Source organism: Homarus americanus, unplaced genomic scaffold (genome assembly GCF_018991925.1).
Source record: "Homarus americanus isolate GMGI-L3 unplaced genomic scaffold, GMGI_Hamer_2.0 scaffold32583, whole genome shotgun sequence".
In the NCBI taxonomy this organism is placed as follows: domain Eukaryota; kingdom Metazoa; phylum Arthropoda; class Malacostraca; order Decapoda; family Nephropidae; genus Homarus; species Homarus americanus.
This window is the reverse complement of record NW_024713129.1, coordinates 40,504,780-40,530,934: the sequence shown is the minus strand read 5'-3', so window position 1 is coordinate 40,530,934 and position 26,155 is coordinate 40,504,780. Positions and strand designations below refer to the sequence as shown.

Genomic DNA, 26,155 nt, shown 5'->3' with positions numbered 1-26,155 from the left:
CATTTCATCGGTAAATATAATGATTCTCCAGTATTCTTCTCTGTGTGGAAGGTGTTCCAATGCAAAGCCGTGTCGACAGTCCTTGTGAGTAGGTGTTAGCCACCCTTTGTGAGCTGGAATATGGCAGTCGATCCCGGCTTCGCGTCTCGTCGTCATGTGATGGCAGTTGAGGCCCAGATTTTTTGTATGCTTCACTGATGTTCGCATTGGATATGCCGTTGCAGCTGCCACGATCATGGGGTCCATCCTTGCCGACGTTACTCGTGGCCTCCCACTTCGAGGTTTCGTCTCCACTGAGCCCTCTTCCTCCCACCGGCGGATCCACCTCCTAATCGTCTTGGTGCTCCTTCCCACTTCGAGAGCAATGTTCGGCACAGTTGCCCAGGCTCTCCACATCCCGATGATTTGGCCTCGCTCAGCAATCACTGCCGACGAATTTGCTCATCCTGCAGGCATATCTGAAATGGCAGAGTATTATTATGCTGTGGTAACTGATGCAGGCTTTTATATACTAGAGTAAATTAATGGTATTAGTAACACCTTGGTTAAGTATTATTACTCTGTCATAACGTTTTGGTAAATCTTTTTGGATCAACTGCCCAAGAAACCCTTTCTATTTCATGTATTCATAGTGAACTGCAAGTGGAACCTCCCCCCCTCCTCCAACCTCCACCAGTGAACATTCGCCGATAATCATCATCATCATCAAGATTTAGTTTAACCAGACCACTGACACCCATTTGAGTCTCACTACTGTGTTTCTATAATTTAGTGTTATATTGTGTGGAGGAGATTACAGTATTTCAAAAAGGTCAAAACTGAACTTAGGGAAAATTTGGGGGTCTCTGCTAAAATATCTTACATTGTAGGGTTAGTGAAGCACATTGTTCGAAACTGATTATAAATAGGGCATTCAATGAGAATATGTTGGACTGTTATTTGAGTTCGGCAGTTGGAGCATATAGATGGGACTCCATTAGGGGAAGACATGAGTTGGCCATGCGTCAATCGCGTTTGCCCAATTCTTAGACGATTCAGAATAGTTTCGTGATGTCGAGAGGATTGTTTTGATGGTGACCAAGGATAAACTGATGATTTGATCATTTTTAACTTATGACTTGTTGGTTCATTTTCCCAGGCCTTTTGCCAATCGTCAAATATTAATTGTTTATAGGTAGTTAGCCTTGCCGATAATCAAAATATATGGTTTTCCACTGCTTTACATGTTTCTTTGACAATTTTCAGCTATAACATACTTATCTCCTATAAATAATTAATTTAAAATTTATTTTTTACAAAGAATATTCACTGGTTCCAGAATGTATCTAAACTTACGCCAGTGATGGTCAAGTCTGGTCTTAAATAAGTTCACACTCTGTGCTATCACAACACTACGGGCAACTCTAAATACAAGGGGGAGGAGCCATGTCGTCGGTTCTGCGAGTGTTCATTACAGTAGTCCAATTCGTCGCCATGGGTAAAAATAGGGGGAGGGGGGTTGGGGAATGCAGGGGAAGGTAATGTGATAGGATGGAATGCTCGATTGACGTTAGTCTTGGGGGAGGGATGAAGGGAAGAGGTGGGGAAGGGAGGAGTGGAGTGGGGGGATGGTGTAGGGGGAGTGTGGGAAGGGAATATGTAATCGATTAGTGTTTAGGTGTGGTAACCCACGATGCTCAAATTATGAGGTTTAATAGTTGGGTGGGTAGAGGCGGGGGGCGGGAGGCTAGGCGCAGAGTTAGAACTCGTGAACGTATGATGTTGTTTAATGCAATTTATGGAACATTACAGTATCTTCAAACGGGTTTTCACGCTATTAATAGGCCTTATGTAATCCACCAATAAGGATTACAACAGCACACAGTATGGCTGCAATTGGTAAAAAAAATAAAATATAACATGGCAAAATTTTTGACCTGCGTAATTTTTACAACCCACCTCACGCCTAAAGTAAACCGAAAAATGCTTATGTGTATAGAAGATTTTCAACTCAATATCACATATTCTTTCACCTCTACAAATATCTGCTGTCACTCATGGGACACCCTGCAATAGTATAAGGACGACATGGGCTATGCTGACAAATTAATGTGACTTACCTGTTGGTGAGGACGATGGTAGGAATGATACCTCGGTATGTTTCAGTGTTCGACATCACCTCCTTCCCCTGGTGTGGGTGGCGCCAACCTTGGTAACAACTTGTGCATTCTCCTTTACTATCGTTACTGGTAGTCACGGAGAATTAATTATTGGTGTGTCCATCAGTCTCACCGTCGTAGCCATGAACGGCAGAGATATGGTCGTTGTAGTGCTTTTATTTACCCGTTACACATGTCTCACCATGCTTAATAATATTAACTATCTTCATGACATTTTTATTGTTATCAGTGATTGGGGAATTCACCATGTTATGCTCCACCTACACACAGCCTGTTACTAGACTAACCCCCACCTCCTATATCCCCCCCCCCCACACACACTACAGTTGGCTACATCTGTTGGCCGACCATAGCATTTCCTCCAGCTGTTTCGAAACTTCAGACTCAAGGCTATTCGAAACCTCACTGTACCTGGGTAGTGGACACGACTTTTGTGCACGATAGTACATGCACTACATGGCCGCCAAGTAGAAGGACTCTTCTTTCCATGCATTATTATCACCCTACAATTACCACTGCCGTGCCTGCGCGACACATAACATGGTGGCTTCAGGTGGAATACATGATGGAAAAGAAGGTTTGAGCCACCACTTTCTGTTGAGAGAAGTCTGAGAGAGTGGACGAATGCCGCTGCGACGATGATCGCTGTGTTCACCTACCTCCTGTAACTGCTGTGTTCACCTCCCTACTGTGACTGCTGTGTTCACTTCCCTGCTGTGAGTGCTGTGTTCACATACCTGCTGTAATTGCTGTGTTCACCTACCTTCTGTGACTTCTGTGTTCACCTATCTGCTGTGACTGCTGTGTTCACCTACTTGTTGTGATAATCGCTGTGCCGATATACCGTAACTGCTGCCCTGCTGTGAAGACGACTCAAACCTCAAGCTACAGGTAAGTACCTAATCATAATGTGCCTCAATCCTCTACCTGGTATCAAGCCACCACAATCACTGTCACTTGGTTCCAACGTAGCCGAGAATTGGAAGATTTTCAAGCGGTGGTGGAAGGACTATGCAGTGCTTTCTCATTTGGACAAACGAGGCAAGGTGGTACAGGTAGCTTTGTTCAAGCATGTGCTGACTGATCACGATCTTAAAGTGTGCAATAGTTTCGAATTCACAACTGAGGAGTCAGAGATTATTGAAAAATTTGTGGAGTATGCCATAGGAAAGTAAATGAGACAAAATTATGAGAGGTTTTTCTTTAACAGTAGAAATCAGGCTGAAGGTGAAACTTTTGAGCAGTTCTACTGTAATCTAAGGTCTCTTTTAAAATCTTGTGCTTACTATGAAAGCTGCTTGCCATCAATGGTCAGGGATCGTATTTTCGTGGGTTTTGCAGACTGAAGTTTGCAAAATGAACTGCTTAAAGTGCGAGACCTCACATTGGAGAAATGTATCGACATATGCAAAGCTGCCGGAAATGCAACAGCTCAGAACAGAATGATAAGACCAGGCACAGTAAATAAGGTAAAACAGGAGAACGGAGGTTATAAGGAGAAGAACGGCAGAGGGAAAGTGATATATGAGAAACTTAAGATAGACTGCAAATTTTATGGCTATAAACATGCTCCCGTAAAAGAAAAATGCCCTGCATATGGCAAAAAGTGTGTATCATGTGGTCTCAATAATCATTTTGCTAACGTGTGTAAATCACAGAAAAATCAGTCTAGTCAAAATAGAGAGGTGAAGAATAAGAGAAGGCATAAGATCTATAATGTGTGTGACATTGAGTGATACATCTGAGTCTGAATCTTCCTCAACAAAGGCAGCTACTGATTTTATTTATACAGTGTCTTCTAAATCTAGATCACATGGCAACAATCACAAGGAAGCCAACTGTAAGATGGTGATAGGGAGTAAAGTGATAGTCTTTCAGATTGACACCGGTTCTACTGTGAATACTCTACCCCTCAGTTTTGCCAAGCATGTCAAACCTACAAATAGAGTCTTTAAGACCTGGAACCAAGGCAGTCAGATTTCAGTTGCCATATACACTAGGAATTTGTACAATCCTGTAACTGGTCAAAAATGTCCTATTGATTTCACTGTCTTTAAAGAGAATCTTACATCACTTTTAGGGATGAATGATAGTCAACGGATGGGACTGGTGGAGGTAAAGGAGGGCAACCTTGAGCGAGTGTACAATATCAAACTAGAAGAAGAATATTTGGATGTGATGAAGGGCTCTCTAGGAACCCTCCTTCATGTACAGTTCCTCAAAGTTGATGCAAATAATAAACCTGTAATTATGTCTGACAGACGCATGCCAGTATCCATGAAGCCTAACCTAAAGACAGAACTTTTTAGCTACTTGACCACATTCCGAACATGCCATGGTAGACTTAGGTGGCTGCGCCTACCTTTTGTGCTTAACGTATCCTCAGAAATTTTTCAGAAATGATTACTTTAGGCACTAACAGGTTTGAAGGGAGTTGTCTGCATTGCTGATGGTGTCATAATACATGGGGCCGACACGACAGAACACGATGCAAACCATGAAAGTTTTCTCAAATGTTTTAGAGAGAATAATATACAGCTTAACAAAGGCAAGATTGAGTTGTGACATCAAATAACCAAAAGAGGGTTTTCAACTTGATCCTGAAAAGGTAAAAGTAATTAAGAATTTCCCTACTCCAGAATCCAAAACTAGCCTCAGATTTGGTTAATTATGGGTACAGATTCCTACATAATGTGTGTGATGTCTTACACACCCCTTATAATATGTTGAAAAATGATGTACCCTGGTGTTGGTCCAGTGCACAAGAACAGGCTTTTCAGAAAGTTAAAGGCATGATAGCTGATAAATCTCTGCTGGTGTTCTATGACCCTAATAAAGAGTTAACGCAAGTAAGTCTCTAAGTGAGGCAGAGAGGAACTATGCACAAATAGAGAAAGAAATGCTGGCAGTCGTCTGTGGTGTTGCCCAGCACGTCTTCTGAGATTAGGTGGTACATAGAATCATGTGACATTTGCTCTTCTTCAGTGAGCAGACAATCCCCGGTGCCACTATGCACGCATGACGTACCAGACCGTCCATGGAAAGAAGTAGGGACAAACATATTCACAATCAAGCGTCGAGACTATTTAATTATTGAAGACTATTTAAGCCAGTTTATTGAGGTTGACTACTTACCTGTGTTTGACTCTGAGAATGTTGTTTACAAACTTAAAAGTCATTTCACTTGTCATGGCATATCTGCAACCCTATTCAGTAATAATGGACCCCAATTCACACCACAACACTTCCAACAGTTTACCCTAGATTGGAACATCTCCCATGAGACGTCAAGTCCAGGCAATAGTAAGGTTAATGGAGCCGCCGAAGCAGCTGTGAAGACTGTGAAGGGAATGATGAAGCGGTGCTTGAGGGCAAGAGAAGACATGTATCTAGGACTTCTGAACATCCGAAACACCCCACAGGAGGGACTGAACACGAGTCCTGCACAACGGCTAATGGGGAAGAGGATGAAGACGCTGGTGCTCACAAATGATACCTTACTGAAGCCCCCCAAAAAGGTTCTCTGGACGAAGAGAGTTGGCTAATGCAGAACAAAAAGAGTACTGTGGCAGAGAGACACCAGGACCATAGATCGTTGAGACCGCTTTCAATCGGAGTGCAGCCGATTGACAACAAGACGCAAGAGTGGAAGGGGCCTACAGTCACCAAGAAGATCAAAAGCAGAAATTATGAAGTCAAGACGGAAGAAGGCAAAACGTACAGAAGGAATCGGCAGTTTATGCGACCCACATGAATTAGAAGAGAAGAAGACATTAATCCTGCCATTGACAATAAACCTCAAAGAAGCCTAGAACCTGAAATCCATGAGGAGCTTGAAGGGAAACCACTAGGGTCTGAACATGGTGCAACTCCCAAAGCAGAACAATCTCAAGTAGAAGGAAAATGCAGGACTAGAACTGGACGTGAGGTGACTGCCCCGAGGAGACTAGACCTTTAGCTCGACTACAGTATATCAATGGGATTTATCTACCTGCTCATAGTGACTCTGAGGTCTAATCTGAAAGCTCTAACTATGTAGGTTCTGTAAACTATATACTTAGCATTAAGTATTGTATTGTTTTGAGTGTCTTTTTGTAATACATGTATTCTACAAAATACCTACCTGTGTTACTTAAAGGAAGACGCCTTGATTTTAACCTTAAGGACATCCATTACTACTGATTTAATAAAGTATAGAACATATGATTTTCTCAATTTTATTATTATCTTGCATTTCTAATTTTTACTTTTCTTTATTTGAATTGTGTCAGTAAATTCATTATCTTGAAGGGAAGGATGATACCTAAGTTTAAATGAAGCGTGCTGCGCATCCCGATGTTATTTTATTATTGCTTGTAGAGAGGCACATGGCCGCCATATGAACTCTTCTCTCCATGTATTATTATCACCCTACAATTCCCATTGCCGTGTCTGCTCGACACGCAACAACGAGTACAGCTTTATAAATGAACTCTTACAAGTCAAGGTAAACTGGACCATGTTACATAAATACGAAAAGCAAGAGTTTAGAAATACTTACCCAGTGTTAAGCAAAGTAACTGTTAGATAATAAGAGTCCAGAAGATTTAATCGAAATGTCCTTAAACTTAATGGTGTTTAGTCTAATATCCATTACTTCCAAATTATTCAGTGTTGAAGAGGGGAAGTTTAAAAATAGTGTGCTAAAATTGTATTTGCTGCATTACATATTGACACTGCATGTTTTACCCTTAAATTCGTGAATTATCATATAATTTTGTACAATATGCAAATATGGGCGATGAAAATAGATAGCACAATAATTAACACAGCAGAACTATGTTCAGAATAGAAAATTTCAACTCAAATTTTAAAAATTTCCTCGTTGTGAGATAACTTCCACATCCCCCAAAGTTTACCTCTCCCCTTATGTTTCTACATCCTCCCTTAATTCAGCCGCAGACTCGATTAATTATTATTGTTAATGTCAGTGTTTGGATGGGACAGCAATTCATAAAGATGATGTTACGCCCTATACTGTTCAACCTCCCTTGGGAAATAAAAGGACTCGGCTTTGGATTCTATCTTACCCCTGTATTCTCTCTCTCTCTCTCTCTCTCTCTCTCTCTCTCTCTCTCTCTCTCTCTCTTTTGACATCTATCTCGTTTCCCTGAGTTTCCTTCTCTGACTGTTTCTCTTCCTTTTTTTTCTAAAACTTCCATCTTGTTTAGAGATTTTTCTATTAAAATAAAATTTACAGTAATTTGTCTTGCAATGTGATCATCATGGAGTCCAGTGGTGTGTGGTACAACAGAAACATGATAACAGGGTCAATCATGCGACTGAAATGTATCCATCCAGACCCAAGACGCGTGAGTAAACAAGCACTTGTGTTGGTGTAAAATTTAATTAACTTGTATATTTTTTTATGAATAGGGATTCTTCCAAATGTATCAAACTAAAGCACGAGAAAAGATTGGACCAATACAGTCAAATACCGACGAGTTAACTGACAACGACAGAGAAATGAGTTTTCACCACCAAGAATTTAAACATGATACCCGAGGCACCGACTATATACAGAGATAGTGAAGAAAAGAGATTATGCGTGATAGTAGTGACTAGTAACGATGATTAGTGAACAAATAGACAAACTAAAGCCTAATATGTCACCAGGTCTCGAGGAGATATTTGCCAGAGCATAAAATAAATGTAAGGAAGAACTTAGTATGCCCTTAGCAAATTTGTTTAACATATCAGTAAAAACGGGTGTAGTACCAGAATACTGGAGGAAAGCGAAAGTGATACTGATTTTCAAGAAGGGAAATAGATCACTTTCCTCAAACTACCATCCAATCAGTTTCACATCAATTGTAGGCAAATTGCTGGAAGCAATAATTTCAAACTCTATCTGAAATCACCTCGAGAAGCACAAGTTGATCATTGAGTCCCAACATGGCTTCACAATTGGGCGTTCATGTCTGACAAATCTATTGTTACGGGTTTCTTTCACTGCTTATACAGCTTCCACCGCTGGTTACCAGCGGCCAGGTCGTATGTACAGAAGCGGTAGATATCTCACTAGTGTAGTCGATTTACCACCGGCTGTCCCACCAGTCTCCGGTAATTTTCCGATGATCGGTATCAGTGTATAGGCAAACAACAGGCAAGTAGATTTCCACCAGGTCACTGAAACACTCTTTTGCACTGTAGTCTTCTCTAATAATCACTACTTCTTCACAACACTGTTTCCAGGGTAATGTTTTCACACCTGGACTTCTCCGAATATATAGTCAGCACACTGCCAGTGTCCAGTTCCTTAGTCTTCTCACTTTATATTGATCACAATAATTCCACAATACTTGCATAATAATTATCTTCAATTGTCCTACTAGGCTTGTTCTTTACACTCTGAGCAGAAATGGTCGACTGACTCTAAGCCGCTCGCTGCCTCTTATAAATGTCTCATCAGACGATCCTGGAACAATCTAGAAAGGTCTGGGAAGTTCTAGTACATTCTACTCTGATACACAAATGATACAATACATTCTAGAAAATTCTTACCTAAGTAATACATCAATATATACACTAAAATCTCCCTAAACTTGCCAAAATATCTGCCGCTTGGGACAGAAAATAATCAAAACACCCAGTTTACAAACACTATAATACCTTGTATCGTCCCGACACACTTATTCGCTATATACATAATAATCCTGAAACTTGGTAGGTCTCCTCTTCTTCCGCTGCTGATGCCGACATAATGGGATGTCTTCAGAGTCCTCCCTTGCAGCAGCAACCTCAGTCACATCCTCAGATTGGTCCCCCTCTCCTGTCACGTTCAATTCCGCTTAAAGGGAACGGTGCTCCTCTTCCTGGTCAGTGGTCGGGTTCCCTGGATCGGTATGGCCCTAAGTTCTTCCAGGATTTCCGGCCTGGTCATCATCAGTGGTAGGTGATTGCTCCTTTTAGTAATCAATCCTTCACAACACTGTTCCCAGGGTAATGTCTTCACAGCTGGACTTCGAATATATAGTCAGCACACTACCAGTGTAAAATTCCTTAGTCATCTCACTTTATATTGATCACAACAATTCCACAAAACTTGCACAGCAATTATATTCAGTTGTCCTAGTAGGGCTTGTTCTTTACACTGAGCAGAAACGGTCGATTGACTCTAGGCCGCTCACTGCCGCTTATACGAGTATATCGCCCATATTATTAAACAACATCTTCCCTTGAAGAGGGTCGTCGTGTTTCATCCCGAGTTTTAAACTAAATGAGTCCTGAGGGACACCGCAGTACTGTACTTAACTGGGTGTGGCGGTAAAATTAACTAATTCCAAGTCTCGTCAGACGATTCTAGAACAACCCAGACAGGTCTGGGAAATTCTAGTACGTTCTATTCTGATAGAGGCTTACAATAGGAAGTAAATCATAACACAAATGATGCAATACATTCTAGAAAATTCTTATATAAGTAATACATCAATGTATACACTAAAATCTCCCTAAACTTACCAAAATAACTGCTGCTTGGGACAGAAAATAAACAAATTACCCAGTTTACAGACACTGTAATACCAAATTAGCCTTGGCATAACACTATTAACATTCTTTCAAACCGTTTTCGAATCAGTGGATGACGGATACGATTATGATGTGGTATACCTCGACTTTAGCAAAGCCTTCGACAGAGTCCCCACGAAAGGCTAATACGAAAAGTGGAGGCTCATGGAAGTGGAGGAGATATTCTAAAAGGGATTGGGACGTGGTTGCAGAACAGGAAACAGCAAGTAAGCATTAACGGCACTAAATCCGATTTGGGTAACCTCACAAGTGGAGTACCCCGAGGCTCAGTACTTAACCGATTGCTATTTATTATATACATAAGCGACGTAGATAAAGGGGCAGACAACAACATAATTTGCTCACGACACTAAAATAGAGCATGTAATTAAACCTGGCGAGGACTCCACAAAGCTACAGGTGGAGCTAAATAAATTTCTCGTTTGGTCTAAAATATGGCACATAAAATTTCATGTGGACAATTGAAAAGTACTTATTCAGGGGGATGTAAACAGGGAAAGCAGATATCAGATGAACGACGATGTTATAGAAAAATCCGACTATGAGAAAGATTTAGGAGTAATGATAAGTAGGAATCTTAACATAAGAACATAAGAATGGAGGAAACTGCAGCAGGCCTATTGGCCCATACTGGGTAGTTCCGTTTACACCCAACCCCTATTGCTCATATAAGCATCCAACCTATGTTTGAAGCTATCCAGCGTATTCGAGTTAATGATGATATTTGGTGACATATTTCAATCATCCACTACTCTGTTTCCAAACCAGTGTTTACCTATTTCGCCCCTAAAAGTAAATTTGTCGAATTTAAAACCATTGTTACGAGTTCGCTCCTGGTTGGATAGTTTGAGTACTTTTGTAATGTCCTCTTTGTTTAGCCCTGACTTCCATATATACACCTCTATCATGTCGCCCCTCACTCTACGTCTCTCGAGGGAGTGCAAATTAAGATGCTTTAACCTGTCTCTGTATTCAAGGCTCCTAATGCCCAGGATTAGTCTTGTCATTCTCCTCTGAATTCTTTCCAAGGATTCTATATCCATTCTGTAATACGGTGACCAGAACTGAACTGCATAATCCAGGTGTGGTCTCACAAGCCCAAGATACAGTTTTAGGATGACCTCACTAGTCTTGTAACTAACACTGTTTTGTATGAACCAAAGTACTTTATTAGCTTTGTTACGAGCATAAACACATTGTTTACTTGGCTTAAGGTTCCTACTTATCATTACTCCTAAATCTCTCTCGCAGTCGGATTTCTCAATGGCATCGTTGTTCATCTGGTAACTGGTTTCCCTGTTTACATCTCCTATGCTGAGTACTTTACACTTGTCCACTTTGAATTTCATCTGCCATTTTTCAGAGCATTCAAAAAATTTGTTTAGATCTTCCTGTAGTTTTGCCGAGTCCTCGTCAGATTTAATAACACGTCCTATTTTAGTGTCATCAGCAAATTTACTTATGTTGCTGTCAATGCCGATATCTATGTCGTTTATGTATATAATAAATAATAATGGTCCAAGTACTGAGCCTTGGGGATCTCCGCTAGTGACCAAGACAACATTGCGTATATGCTTGAAACAAAGGAGTGTTAGTTACAAGACTTACGAGGGTATCCCAAAACTATACAGTATCTTGCACTTGTGAGACCTCACTTGGATTCCTCTGCTTAGTTCTGGTCACCGTACTACAAGTACTGAATGGATATAGTATCCCTAGAAAGCATTCAGAGGAGAATGACAAGACTAATCCCGGGCATTAGGAACCTTGAGTACAGAGACAGATTAAAGTATCTTTATTTGCACTCCCTCGAGAGACGTAGAGTGAGGGGCGATATGATCGAGGTTTATAATTGGAAGTCAGGGTTAAACAAAGGTGATATTACACTGGTTTGCAAATAGAGTAGTGGATGAGTGGAATAAGTTACCGAACTTCATCATTAACTCGAACACGTTGGGTAGCTTCAAATATAGGTTCGACGGATATATGAGCGATAGGGGTTGGGTGTAAACTAGACTGCCTAGTATGAGCCAATAGGTCCGCTGCAGTTTCCTCCATTCTGATGGTCTTATGTACAGTACACCAGTACACTGCCTACCCTTCCTCCGTCAACAACATCCAGAGGACTATCATCTCTTATTATTACTATCCAGCTTCGGTTGTGCAAACACAACCCTCCACTCCCTCTCGTTCTAACACACATTTTCACTTCCTCTTCCACCGAAATACAACCCTCAGCATCCTGTTCCACCAATACGTCCCTCCATTTCCTCTTCCAACAACATAACCCCTCTCTTCTTTCACTTACGGAACCCTCTACCTCCTCTTCTACTAATACAACCCCCTCTCCAACGATTCCCGCAAACACGGCCGTCCACCTCTTTCCCCAACAATACGGTCTTCCCCCTCCTCTTCCAACAACACGGTCCCCCACCTCTTCCAACAACACGGTCTTCTATCTCCTCTTCCAACAACATGGTCCTCCACCTCTTCTTCCAACAACACGGTCTTCCACCTCCTCTTCCGACAACATGGTCCGCCACCTCGTCTTCCAACAACACGGTCTTCTACCTCCTCTTCCAATATCACGGTTCCCCGCCTCCTCTTCCAACAACACTGCCTTCCACTTCCCGCGTCAGGTGGTCCAGCATCACCTTCACCTGCGTGGCGGGTGACCCCAGGCTGGGTGCTCAGGTGGTGGGGATTGAGAGTGGTGGTGGTGGTGGGGGCCGAGTTGGTGCAGCAGGTGGGAGGCGGACACCACCAGCAGGAAGCAGGAATGCTGTAATAGTAGTTTCTCTGACAAGGGACGACCGCTCCACAGTTTATGTGTCGTCAAGATGTGCTGTGGCAAGTATCACCGGGCGGGGGTGCTCTGCCAAGTTATAAAGGAAGAATGAAAATACCACGGGGAACTAAGACTGTTTACATTTATCTGACGTCTTAACGGTAAGTCCTTGAATTACTCTTGAAAGAACAGAAAAAAACATGCGTGGAAGCAGGCAAATGAGCGCTAATCCTCCATCCTTTTGACAACTTACAGTTTAATTATTATTTCGCTGTGACACTAATTGCTTTAATTTCAACGAAATATTTTCAAGTATTTCGACCAAATAGTTCCACAAAACCAGAAACCTGCTGTTCGTCCAATGTTTATTTTTTTCCTGCCCAACTCCTCATCTCTGCTTTCCCTTCTCTCTTCCACACGGTTGTTTTCCCTGACCCTCCCTCCTCCCCATGTCCTTAATCCCAGATTCCTAACGGGTTGGCTGCCAAACCTGACAAGCCACATTTCCTGTTTCATAATGTGAGACGTGCAGAGGAGAGAGGCACGGCACCCCCTCTTTCTCCTCTGCCTTCCCAGCACACTCACATTCCCTTTCCCTCTTCTCTCCTTTCTCTTTCCTATTTCCTCTCACCTGCTCTTTCTTTTTTTAAACAGCTCAGGTTCTCAACTGGCTCAGCCATGTTAATATTGTTATTATTATCCACTCTGTATCTGTGTTTTTCTGGCTAAATAAACTGTTTCAATTCAATTCAATTCAATTCAATTCTTCTTCCCCCTGCTTTCTCTCACCACCTTTCCAATCCGTCCCACGCAACCCTGCTCCTCCTCCCCCTCCCTACCTCCTTCTCACGTAACCCTCCCTGTTTTCATCCTCCTCTGTCCTGATTCTCTCCACTCCCCTCTGCACTCCACACCCCACTATCATCTCACACTGTATATACTCTTTAACCGGCTTTTCCCGCCTCCGTTCATTATTTCTCCTCCGTTCTTTCTTGCATTTATTTCCAACCTCACCTCCCTCACTCGCCCTTGACTCGACGTACCACAGTAGTCAGGCTGGCGTGGGTGATACCAGCAGCGTGACCTTTAACTAACGTAAAAACATATAGCTGTACCCCAACATCTCCTACACTACGACTCTGCACCTCTATGACCTACTGTAACGTGGTACACTGTAACTTATACATGGCGCACTGTAATTTTGTGTTGTGTACTGTTACGTGGAATACTATAATGTGGTGTACTGTAACGTGGAGTACAATGGTGTGTTGTACTGTAACGTGGGGTACAATAGTGTGGTACACTGTAACTTATACATTATAAAATAGTACACTGTTCTTTAATTTAATGTAAAATGGAGAACTGTAATATGGTATTTTATAACGTAGTGTACTTTAACTTAGTTTGCTGTAATATATTGTACTGAAGCGTGATTTCTAGTATTGTGGTTTGTTGTAATGATGTGCACTGTAATATTATGTACTAACCTGGTATGCTATACTTTGATGTACATATAGCGTGATGTATAAGTGTATTGTAATATGGTTTAATATCATATACTATAATGTTGAGTACCATGGTGTGGTTTACTGTAACGCAGAGTACTATGGTGTGGTGCACTGTAACATGGAGTACTGTTACAACGAGAACTAAAACATGGAGTACTGTCACATGAAGTACTGACCCAATTGTAGTACTCATGAAGGAAGTAACACGTCACTACCCCGCGTTCACAGTCAAACACCACAGACCCTATGCCCTTGACCAACCCGAACATATAATAGGTGCTACTATAGCGTGCGGTCTAACCTAACGTAACGTAACGTAACGTAACGTAACGTAACCTATCCTAACCTAAGCTCTCTCGCTCTCTCTGTATCTTTCTCAAAAAAGGTAGAGGTGTAGAGGTAGAGGTAGTAGGTGGGCCCCCACAAAACACTTGGCCACATTCCTCAGCGCGCTGCTCACCTTCCCTCAGGTGAGGATAATCAGGGGTCAGGTGTTGGGGGCTGCGCGGCTCTCACGGGCTCAGGTGACGCACAGGTGAAGCGACGCCTACCAGGTGCTTCAAGGTAGTAAAGGACGGGCATGGGAAGCAGAAGAACCCTGGGAGACAAGACAGGAAATTAATCGTATGAACTGGGAGATGGAGGAAGGGCACGAAAGGTGTAGAAGAGATTGTTTGGAAGCGATGGATCAAGGATATTAAACAGGGAAGAAAACAGATGAGAGACTAGAGGTGGCTATCTAGACGGGTGAAGAAGGATTGAAGAAGTAAAGATATTTAGAAAAGGGAGTGGATGAGGTACGGCGAGGAAACCAATATTTCATTATCTTACTTAAGAGATAAAGGGGGAGAGAAACAGGCACATAAACATATAAAGGAACTAAAGTACAATAATATCGTTCCATTTAAGATAAATGTTCGTTATATTACACTTTCTTGAATACATTTAAAATAAAAGTTGGTAATAATTTCACTCGAAGCAAAACTACACACAAACTGTCCATCCCCCAGACACACCAGCCATCCGGTGAGGTCAGTTGTTGTTGCGTGAAATAAGAACATATGAACATAAGAACATAAGAATGGAGGAAACTGCAGCGGGCCTATTGGCCCATACTGGGCAGTCCCGTTTACACCCAACCCCTATTGCTCATATAAGCATCCAACCTATGTATGAAGCTATTCAGCGTATCCTAGTTAATGATGATATTTGGTAACTTGTTCCATTCATCCACTACTCTGTTTCCAAACCAGTGTTTACCTATTTCACGCCTAAATCTAAATTTGTCTAAATTAAAACCATTGTTACGAGTTCGCTCCTGGTTGGATAGTTTGAGTACCTTTGTAATGTCCCCTTTGTTTATCCCTGCCTTCCACTTATACACCTCTATTAGGTCGCCCCTTGCTCTACGTCTATCGAGGGAGTGCAAATTAAGATGCTTTAACCTGTCTCTATACTCAAGGTTCCTAATGCCCGGGATTAGTATTGTCATTCTCCTCTGAATTCTTTCCAAGGATTCTATATCCATTCTGTAATACGGTGACCAGAACTGAACTGCGTAATCCAGGTGTCGTCTCACAAGCTCAAGATACAGTTTTAGGATGACCTCGCTAGTCTTGTAACTAACACTCCTTTGTATGAACCCAAGTACTTTATTAGCCTTGTTACGAGCAAAAACACATTGTTTACTTGTCTTAAGGTTCCTACTTATCATTACTTCTAAATCTCTCTCGCAGTCGGATTTCTCTATGGCATCATTGTTCATCTGGTATCTGGTTTCCCTGTTTACATCTCCTATACTGAGTACTTTACATTTGTCCACGTTGAATTTCATCTGCCATTTTTCAAACCATTCGAAAATTTTTTTTAGATCTCCTGTAGTTTTGCGGAGTCCTTGTCAGATTTAATAACACGTCCTATTTTAGTGTCATCAGCAAATTTGCTTATGTTGCTGTCTATGCCGATATCTATGTCGTTTATGTATAAAATAAATAATAATGGTCCAAGTACTGAGCCTTGGGGAACTCCACTTGTGACGTTGCTCCAATGGGGCTTACTGCCTTTAATGCTCACTCTCTGTTTCCTGTCCTGTAACCATGCCCTAATCCATTTAAGGATATTACCTTTGATGCCATGTGCTTCTACCTTTCTAATTTGTCTTTCGTGGGGGACTCTGTCGAAGGCTTTGCTAAAGTCGAGATATACCACATGAAAATTGTGCCCCTCGTCCACCGATTCGAAAACTGATGAAAAGAATGTTAATAGATTAGTTAGACATGAACGTCCTCTTGTGAAGCCATGCTGGGAATCATTGATCAATCAGTGCTTCTCCAGGTGATTTCGAATAGAGTTTGAAATGATTGCTTCCAGTAATTTGCCTGCTATTGATGTTAGACTGATTGGGCGGTAGTTAGAGGATAGTGATCTACCCCCCTTCTTGAAAATCGGTATTACATTCGCTATCCTCCAGGATTCTGGTACTACACCTGTTTTTTAGGACATGTTAAACATCTTTGCTAAGGGCATACTAAGCTCTTCCTTACATTCCTTTAATACTCTGGCAAATATCTCATTGGGACCAGGTGACTTATTAGGCTTCAGTTTGTCTATTTGCTTATTAACATCGTTACTAGTCACTACTATCTCGCTTAATTTGTTTTTTTCACTATCTCTGAATAGAGTCGGTGCCCCGGGTATCATGTTTAAATTTTCGGTGGTTAAAACTGTTGAAAAATATTTATTCAAATTATTGCTCATCTCTCTGTCGTTATCAGTGAGCTCGCCGGTATCTGACCGTATTGGTCCAATCTTTTCTCATGTTTTAGTTTGATACATTTGGTAGAATCCTTTGGGGTTTGTCTTCGCCTCCCTTGCTATCCTTACCTCATTATTCCTCTTGGCTTTCCTTATCTCGGTTTTAACCCAACTCGCCAATACCCTATAATAATCCCGGAGGTAAATTTCGCCACGATTTATCCTTCTACCTATAGCCTTCCTTTGGCCAATGATGTTCTTTAAATAATTATTTATCCATTTAGGGTCATTGTTGTCTGATCTGAGTTTTTTGTATGATATGTTCTGCCTTTGTGCATTAGTAACTCATTATTTAAATTGTCGTGGAAGTTGGCAATCTCAGATCTCGTTATCAGGTCGGTGTCATCTGTCAGGTTCACGGCCAAGCGCGACACCCCCTCTCTCAGCTGCCTCTTTAAACTGTCAAAGCTTGCCCTTCTGAAATCAGGTACTTTAGTGGAATTTTCCTTACGTCTGCCCTGAAAATCTAACTGGAATCTAATTTCTTTGTGATCCCTGTTTGCAAGTTCGTTCCCTACGTCGACATTGCTAATGAGGTTTTCTCTGTTTGACAGAACTAAATCGAGTATATTATTACCCCGGGTGGGTTCGGTTATATGTTGACTTCGGAAACAGTCCTGGATCGTTTCGAGAAAATCCTCTGATTCTGAGTTACCCGTAAGGTCAGTCCAATCTATTTGGCCAAGGTTAAATTCGCCTACTATACAGACTTTGTTGTGTATGGAAGCCCTGCGCATTTCATCCCAGATAAGTCACTCATTGACTCTATCAAGATTGGGAGGTCTATATATTACTCCTGTGATTAATTTTTCCCTACCTTTGATTAATTCTATCCAAATTGTTTCTGTATTCCGCCCAGTTTTTATTTCCTTATTTATTTCACACTTCAGATTATCCCTAACATAGATTGCTACTCCGCCTCCTTTCCTGGTCTGCCTATCGGTATGGAACAGTTTGTAACTCGCAATTTGGTATTCGACCGGTAACTCACGTGAGTCTATGTTGATCCATGTTTCAGTGAATGCTATTATATCGATTTTTTCGGTACATACCAATGCCCTAATATCATCCATTTTGTTTCTCATACTTCTGCTGTTCGCGTAGTATACATTTAAGTTAGTCGTGTTCTGAGTCCTCCCTTTACTGCGTTTAGGTTTAAACTTCCTGTCTAATTTAGTTTTGTCATCATTCCTAACACTATTTCCTTGTAATCTTTCACTTTGTTTACCCGCTGCCACTGCATTCTCCTCCACCCCCGTGCTCATATGTTCTCCTAGCAGTTTAAAGACTTCTATATCTTTTGAACTGCCCCCTCCAGAGCCCCAGCTAGGGTTGCTACTCCATCCCTAGACAGGTGCACCCCATACCTAGCATAAAGGTTCCTTCTGCCGTAGAAGTTGTCCCAGTTGTCAATGAATGGGACTGATATTGACTTGCAATATCTGTCAAGACGGTCGTTGACACCAACTGCCCTTGACAACCATTCACTGCCAACTCTCCTTCTAGGCAGGACACCTCATATGATAGGGATCCCTCCCTTAGTCCTAATACGATCTATAGCTGCCTTGAACTTATCAAGAATCTTCTCTCTCCTACACCGGCCAATATCATTGCCTCCTGCGCTGAGGCAGATAATGGGTTTGTTCCCATTACCAGACAAGATATTGTCCATCCTGTCAATTATATCCCCCACCCCAGCTCCTGGCAAACATACCCTCATCCTATTTATGTTTTTACCACAAAAAGCCCTGTCCAAGTACCTTACCTGTGAGTCACCAACAATTAAAGTTTTTATACCTTCCTTGTCAGCCCTGTCCCTGACTGTACTAACGTCCAATTCGTCTATCAAGGGACTGAACGAGTTGGTACGCTTAGCTGCTGATGTCGTTGTTGACGTATCCTTGGTGTGTTTCTTCATCACCAGTTTGGTCTTCCCTCTCCTTACAACCTTCCACTCACTTGAATTTTCGCCAGACACTGGTTTTCTTGAATTTTCGTCAGACACTGGCTTTCCCTGTCCCGCCTCCCCCTTCAATCTCGCCATCTCTTCTTTTAAGCTTCCTAGGAGTTATGTGGACAAGAGGGGGCCAGGAAGACTACCAGAAAGTAGTGTTTTGTGTGAAGAAACAAGGTGGAGAAACGTCATCCAGTAGATAATAATCATATTTTTGTATTTAAACCACTTGTAGGTAGTAGGCAGCTATCAAACAGGGAGGTACTACCGCCTGGGAAGACATTGGAAGCATAATGTGTTGTCTAATTTTAGACAACTGCTGCCATATAGCATCACAAAAATTGCGACCAAGTTCCAGGTTGCTGGTCTGACTTTCTGCCTCATTTACACACAATTGCAGGGTCTCAATTGTTTTTCTTACTTTGCAAGTAAATCACTTAAAGTGTGCGTGATCCAAGTATATGCTGATAACCACAAGGAAAGAAGAAAACACGAAGTTCCCAAGCGCTTTCGTGTAATTCACATCTTCAGGGATGAGTACAGACTGATGTCTGTACTCACCAGACTGATGTCTGTACTCACCCCTGAAGATGTGAATTACACAAAAGCGCTTGGGAACTTCGTGTTTTCTTCTTTCCTTGTGGGCATATATATATATATATATATATATATATATATATATATATATATATATATATATATATATATATATATATATATATCGTTTCTCACTCTTGATCTTTTTTTAATTTTTGTATTTATTTATAGTTCTTTAGTAACATTATTATTATTATTATTATTATTACTTTTGTTTACAATTTGCCCGGCAAGGGGGTTAGTTTATTGGGTACCCCCTTGCATCCTGTGGAAGCGGAGTTTTAAGTAACGAAATAAATTTATTTGAGTACTGTACCCAAGTAACATTTTTGGGTATCTACTTTTTAATATGTACTAGTTTTTTGTACTTTTACTTTAATTAAGTATGGTTTTCTAATACTTTTACTCCAATACAACTGAAAAAAAACAAAAATTGCTACTCATTACTGGCTCCAACAAACAAACAAAGAATACCCTCTCCTCCCCCGCACCTTTCCTTCAGGGGCTTGGTCTCCCTGTTAGATGTCAATTTCTCTTTGTATATACCTGTACCTAAAATAAATTTCAAAGAGGCTGTGATTCTAAAATGCTTTACAAAGTCCCATCTTAAATATAAAGCCTGTACCTATACATATGTGTGTGACTGAGTATATTTAAAACTCTGCTTAAATAACTAAGTACCACTGCTGCCCCCCAGCACCCGCCAGATGTTACGTGGTGCGAAAAATTCAGCCACCCATCAATTAGAATCGAAAAGTGGCGCCACCACAGCCACACTCCCATTTACATAAGAACATAAGAAAATAAGGAGTCTGCAATAGGCCGGTTGGCCTGTGCATGTCAGCTCTTGTCGAGAGTTACAACCACTCTCTATCGTCCATGAATCTACAGTATCTAGCCTTCTTTTAAAACTTTCCAGCATCTCAGCACTTACTACAAAGTTGCTAAGCTTGTTCCACTCATCTACCACCCTATTTGTGAACCAGTTTCTTCCTATCTCCCTCCTAAACCTAAACTTATCCAAATTAAATCCGTTGCTACGAGTCCTATCCTGCTCGGATATTATAAGAACTTTATCTATATCTCCTTTATTGATTCTTTTTACCCACTTCGATACTTCTATCATATCTCCCCGCACTCTTCGTCTTTCTAGGGAATGCAAGTTTAGTCTCTTTAATCTATCTTGAATAGGGAAGGTTTCTAAGTCACGGTGAATCTTTTTAGTCGGACTCAGTCACTATGAAGGCAGCAAATATCCACAAACTCCTCAACTGAAAAAGTTTGATAGCTACTTGGAATGCCTATGGGGGTGGATTGGAGCTACTGTGGTCTTTCCCGACATTATGTGACTGATCTCTGAAGATTAACACCCCACTACCTACACGTGCTGCTTGTGAGCATCTGTTTAGTCATGATGGGCGTATTAATTACTATTTAGCTGATTTATTACACCCCAGGGGCTACAAGCCTAGTCACAAGACCATGCGGTCAGACACTAATACATTGGTACTCGTGTCTCGCAGGACACGCTATGACTTATGATATGGAGATCATATTGATATGTTTAAGGGCAATGGAAATTAGCACTTACCAAAGTGTGGGTAGTGTACAAGAAATAAATTTAAATTATTACGAATAAGTAGGTGGTGACTTATAGTGGTTAGTGACTCTCCCTGTGGTAGGAGGTCCCTGAGTGGGACAGTCAAGGCAATACAAAAGTGTTGAAGGGTGTTTGCATTGGGACAGTAGCAGAGTTTACAGGAACAGAATTGCGGGTCATCCCTCACCTCAGATACAAGCGAGATAGGTCTGTTGCCTCTGCGAGCAGAGATAACATTATTTCTGCTGACCATAAGTCCACGTCGACGATACTTGTGTGGATAAGGAAGAAAGTGATCATAGAGTTGTACATGTTAACGCTCATAGGAGCGTTATTGGTTTGTTGCTGGAGAAATAAACCCTTAACGTTGACACGTACCATATAATTCGGTCAAAACCTGTCAAAGAACAATTCTCATATAACAAATGCTGTTATCTCAGGACACATAGTATGAATAATACAATCAATATACAGTACATAGCCTGTTAACATCTTAAATATAACTCACATGTTATAACTGTTGATACAGGAGACAATTTGTATAATATGATCAAATTACAGTACATAAATATACTTATTAAAGTTATTTAGAGTTTCTTAGCAGATTCTAATACTTCACGATCACTCACGTTTTAGGGTCTAGTGGTCTGAACCAACGTGTTGTCTGGCCTGTAGAAATCGGTAGACTACCCTCGAGGGCAATCGCAGCCCGGAGGCGAGGACCATCTGTTTCGTATTGAAACACCTCGGCAATTTCGTCAGTAAATTCGTTGTCAACACTATATATCTTATCTCACCCTCTCTCTCTCTTGCCTAGTTTATCTTATTGTGGTTATCCCTCTCTTTCTCTCTCTCTTCTAGTTTATCTTACTATGGCGATAACAGTACAGTATGGGTATATTTTCAGCCCGTTCACCATCCCTGTGATGGATTGTAGGAAGAAGAGCGGCTGAACGTATACTCTTTAGATAGGTCATGTTGGACTTATATTTAGGCCTAAAAGATCCTGAATGGACAACTATAATTTTGAGAATCAGTTATTAATTAATATTAATTGAAAGATTAGCAAAGAAACTTGTGAAGTGCTACGTGTCTTTTATTTTAATCTTAAGTTAACTATTTTTTTTATAATTTACTGTGGATTTATTTTAATATTTGAGACAAATAATAATTTAATTGTTATTTTTTACTTTCAGTACTTGAGTACTTTAAGAAGGAAATACTTTTTTACTCTTACTTCTCTTGTCTTAGTTCTTTCAATTGTTCTTTCTACTTACTTCAATGGTTACTGCATAACCTAAGTTCTTTTTGGTAGCATGTCGAGGGTCTAAGGCACATGGGTATTGTAATTCTGATATCAGGGTCACTTGGACGGAAATAAAGGTGATCTACTGTGGGAGAAATGAATACTCCTAAAATACTCTAAGAAAATGTTTATTAATATGAAATCAAAGGGAAAAAGAGATATTATTAACATATAACTCCAAGGGGCAACTCCTCGGCTTACTCAACTTCAAACTCAGTATTTTCTTATTTTTACTCAACAGCAATTTACTCAGATATTATACTGTTACGGCGCACAACCTTATTGGTGTTACATTACATTGCATATAGTTACATGACAACTCTTGGCTTTACTTAACTGCCACTCCAAGTGGATACTTACTTCACCCACATCTGGTGATACATTTCATTAAAGTTACCAGGCTTTAGTCATAGTCCCAAGTGGACAACTTTACTTCTCACACATTACAAGGTACTTTCATTACATCCAGTTATAAGACAAACTTACTTATGATACTTCACAGACTGTTGGTAATGCATATGGGATGCACTCGCAACACACAACATGTTAATACTGAAACCAACAAATACATGCGTCCACTACCCAACATGGGATAATTATTTCCAACTAAGTATCCCCAAACATATACAACAGCACTGTGGGCCATATAACTCCAAGGCATGTCCCAGGGTATACACTGGCGCCTGCAACAACTGACGACTGCTGTTGTGGTCGGTGGAAGCCAGACACATGGCGAGTCTGGGGTCTGAGGCCCACGAGGCGGACCTGCCGTCTCAATCATGTCGAATCACCGACATCAGCCATATATTGATCCCTGCTGGTTATCCACCGGCTGGGGCTACCGGTGGGGGTATTCAAATAAGCCCACCCTGGATCTGGGGACAAGTTGGAGAGGGCGTGACGGAGGAAGCATGGACAACACAATCACAATAAATCCTTCATCTCGCAACGTCAGACGACATTTACTTTACATTAATTCTTACACTGGGTGAATGACAATTACACTGTTACAACATGAACTCTGATAATCACTACATTGACGAAATCAAACTGAAAGGCTATAAAACACTAATACATACCTGGGAACAAGTTGGAGAGGGCATCACGGAGGACGCCCTCTCCCTCTTATCCATGGTTATATACCCCTGAGTTGCCAGCGGTCACCACTCACGCAATGACAGAAATTACAAACAAACCAACTGTTACACATTCAAAGATGACCCTCAGTTGACAAAGGTCTGGCGAATTACTAAAGTTGATTTACATAAACTAATTCAAGATTGAGCTGGCCAGGAGAAAGTGGAATAAAACGTATTGACAACTGTGTTCGAAGGCGAGACTTACTGGGAGGGATCATGAGTGTAAACATCGATGGGGAAAAACACGTCTCTTCTAGGGGATAGCTAACCCGCTACCCATTCATGTTTTGCGGTCGTAGAGTGTAATAAAAATCATGACACATAGACACTTGGATACTTTTACTTCTACTTGAGTAACATTTTGTCAATGTAACAATACCTCTACTTAAGTAACAAAGTCTAGTACTTCTTACAACTCTGTATGCAGGGTGAAGTGCAAAATCGTTTACAGCGCCCAACAGGAAAGCTTGCATAATTTCATATTTGCCTTCGTGACTGATGCATTAAGGGTGTAAATGCCTGAAGTGTCATAGGTTTTGTCAGTAAGTTACATAAAGTGACAGGATAATGAATGTGTGGGAGGAAAATTCCCGGTACAATTCATCTATTTATGGCAAAGCGTGGCAGGTCCCTAATAATGTCAATTGCTAGGCCTGTCTCTAGGAGGAGGGATATCTGGTCAGGGAGGGACGAGGTGTTGGAAATGGCTGGGGACCTGTAGGATGAGGTCATAGGGCAGGTGAGGATGTAGTGAGAGAGGTTTTTTTTTTTAGTTTAACAAATTTATTGACAAAGCTTGGAGTACAGTTTGCCTATTCTGAGTAATTCAGTTAGGTCTTGACACTGAGGGTGGTATCACTTCTCACTGCAATGCAGGACAGAGGTTCGTACACAAAGAAATACATCATATTCATTATCAGTATATATATATATATATATATATATATATATATATATATATATATATATATATATATATATATATATATATATATATATATATATATATATATATATATATATATATATATATATATATATATATATATATATATATATATATATATATATATATATATATATCATGTAGATCCACAATGAAAACGTGGATAAGATAAATCTTGATAAAATCACACGGGGAAAAGGGAAATAACGGAGCACTTTAGCTTTCGTTTTTATTCAAGACATCTCCAGTTGCCTCTGAAGATGTCTTGAATAAAGACGAAAGCTAAGGTGCTCCGTTGTTTCCCTTTTCCCAGTGTGATTTTATCATAATATATATACAGTAATACCCAGCTTTATGCGTTTTTTTTTTTAAGCGTTTCTACATTTACGCTGTACCCTGCCAGAACCGGAATGTTCACTTTACGTGGTGCATCTACTCATATAAGCGGAGAGTGGCTGGCGGTCATCTCGCGCCGCGCCATTTTTTTATTCAAACCTCCCGCCATCCCGCCATGTTGGGTAAGCGGCGCGAGTAGGTTGCGTAGGTTGCGCAGTGTATGTCTTTGTTTCACCGTGTATATCGATATCCTTTGTTCCATAAGAATGGCTCCCACCGGACCACCACCACCACAGAAAAACCTTGCATTACCTGGACCCAGCCGCCCTAAGCCAAAGAAGATACGACGTGCCCTAAGCTACGAGGTGAAGTACAAGATCATCCAAGAGTTGGAGAAAGGAACAAGACAGGTTCATTTGGCACAGAAAAGGGTATTAGAAATAAACTGTCCAGGCTAAAAGTCCATAAGAGTCCCGGACCTGACATGGTGCATCCTAGAGTGCTAAGAGAGTTGTGCAACGAGCTTGCAGAGCCCCTGAAGATCCTGTTTTGTAAATGCCTGGATGAACAAACGGTCCTCAGAGAATGGAAAGTGGCTTATGTGAGTCCTATCTTCAAGAAGGGCGATCGTCACTCCACGAACAACTATAGACCGGTGAGCCCGACCAGTATAATATGTAAAGTACTTGAGAGTATTATCAGAGATGCCGCAATGGAACATCTAATACGAAACAACCTTGTAAAAGATTGCCAACACGGTTTTATGCCGGGGCGCTCCTGCTTAACACAATTGCTCAAGGTATTGGATATTTGGACCCATATTCTGGAACGGGGTGGTAATATCGACAATATCTACCTAGATTTTGCCAAGGCTTTCGACAGTGTACCCCACGAAAGGCTGAAAATCAAACTGGAAGGGTACGAAATTCGGGGAAATGTCCTAGCGTGGATAGAAGACTTTCTACATGACCGCAAGCAGTGTGTGGTGATTAATGGCACGAAATCGTCATCCGTACCTGTCACAAGTGGGGTACCACAGGGCAGTGTATTGGGCCCGCTGTTGTCTGTTTGTTTTATAAATGACATGCCTGATGTTGTACACTCCTCCATACAAATGTTTCCCGATGACACCAAGTTATTTCGGGAAATTAAGAACCAAGCGGACTGTGAAGAACTGTAGAAGGACCTCTGTGGGCTCCAGGAATGGTCGAAGAAATGTCTGCTGAGATTCAATGTCACGAAGTGTAAGAGGATGCACCTGGGGCGTACCAAGGGTAAGGAGGCGTATCATATGTCCCAACGGGATGAAGAACTGCACTAGTTGAGGCTGTGTGTGAGAAGGACCTAGGTGTGTATGTTGACAATGAGCTGAAGTTCTCGGGCCATTGCGAGAAGAAGGTAAATCAGGCAAATAAATTTTTGGGTCATATAAGAAGGTC

At 41.2% G+C, this 26,155-nt stretch overlaps 1 protein-coding gene across 4 annotated transcripts in view; it reads left to right on the top strand.

The window, feature by feature from the left end:
- LOC121869979 (2-C-methyl-D-erythritol 4-phosphate cytidylyltransferase-like) overlaps positions 1 to 26,155 on the top strand; it is a 165,834-nt gene that overhangs the window by 113,559 nt on the left and 26,120 nt on the right. Inside the window, exon 1 of one of the 4 annotated variants that reach the window (XM_042371650.1) lies at positions 7,422 to 7,510. The exons of 2 other annotated variants lie outside the window; for them this stretch is intronic. The gene's annotated coding sequence lies outside the window, so the exon portion shown is untranslated. Of the gene's footprint in view, positions 1 to 7,421; positions 7,511 to 12,465; positions 12,678 to 26,155 lie in introns of those variants that run through there. One more of the 4 variants, XM_042371641.1, reaches the window with a different exon arrangement.